Below are 1,443 nucleotides of genomic sequence, written 5' to 3'. Positions count from 1 at the left end.
CCATTCCCCCCCCCCCCCCCCACCCCCCCCCCCCCCCCCCCCCCCCCCCTCCCCCCCCCCCCCCCCCCCCCCCCCCCCCCCCCCCCCCCCCCCCCCCCCCCCCCCCCCCCCCCGGAAGTTTATTTAAGACTTTATAGCTATAGCTAATTAACTAGGCTACTATAGGGAGACTATATACTAGAATTTTTCTTAAAAAATTAAAAAATAAAAATTAACCCTAAGGGGTTCTTTATAATTTAATTATAATAATATTATATTTAGGCTATAAGGGCTATTTCCTCTTCCTTAATTTCGGGCTCTTTATTAAGAGGGCTATTACCCTTAACGATAAGAAGTTTCTAGGAAGTTAATTAATAACTTATAAAAAGGCCGTAATAAATTTATAAAATACTTATAAAGCGAGCGTACTATAGCCTCGAGGCCGGTATTATTATAAGTAATATTAAAGGCGGCCCGAGGATATTAATATAACGCGCGTAGCGTACGCTCGCTAATAATAAACCTTTTATATAATTCTTAACTTATTAATATACGTTCTCTTTATAAATATATAGCGGACTTATATTAAATTTATCGCCTAGAATAACGCCCGCGGCTTTAATAATAATAATAATAATAAGGAACTCTAGGGCGGTAAGGATAGCCTTAAGAGCGAGCTATAGAATATAAGCGTTAGTAATATAAAGGAGCAATATCTAGATTTTTTAAGAAATAAAAAACTTATAAGGATATACTTATACTTAATATTAATATAATAATAATATTTCTTACTACCGGAATCTACGTAAGTTAGCTAACGGGCCGCACGGAGGTCGTAAAATAACTTACTATTAACGCTATAGTAAGGCGCGGCGGAGGGGTTATTTATAAGGGCGCGGAGGTAGCGGGCGTATCTAGAATATATAAATAAAGCCCTTATATTTATTATATAATTATATATATAAGAGCTTATAGTAGCGGCCTAAGGGCGCTAGCTTCTTACCTAGCGGTAGCGAGGGGGGGGGATTAAGAAAATTATTTTAATAAGTTAGTATAGTCCTCGCTAGAGACTCGTACTCTAGGGTATTATAATATATAGCGCGAGGGCGCTTAAAGCTACGAGGGCTTTTAATAGCATTTTTTTTACTAAAGGCTACTATATATATATATTAGCTATATATCGTTATTTTAGCTTTAGAGTCTTTATATGACGTTTGGGTCAGACTAACTATAGGGTAGATAGATCTAAGGTCGGTTTATGAACTAAGTATAATAGGATATCGTTGACTTGAGCGGTCGGGTTATAGTCTATATACGAGATAGTAGATCTTGCGTAGATAATTATATTAATAGCTAAGGAGCTAGGTAAAGACTAACTATAGTAAAGCTAGGCTTCCTATATACTAAGTAAATATTATATAGTCGACGATAGTCGACTATCGTCTACGAGCGCCTTTATAGCGT

Source organism: Emericellopsis atlantica (assembly GCF_019669845.1).
Source record: "Emericellopsis atlantica unplaced genomic scaffold F5Z01scaffold_33, whole genome shotgun sequence".
In the NCBI taxonomy this organism is placed as follows: Eukaryota; Fungi; Ascomycota; class Sordariomycetes; order Hypocreales; family Bionectriaceae; genus Emericellopsis; species Emericellopsis atlantica.
This window is presented reverse-complemented; position numbering follows the sequence as displayed.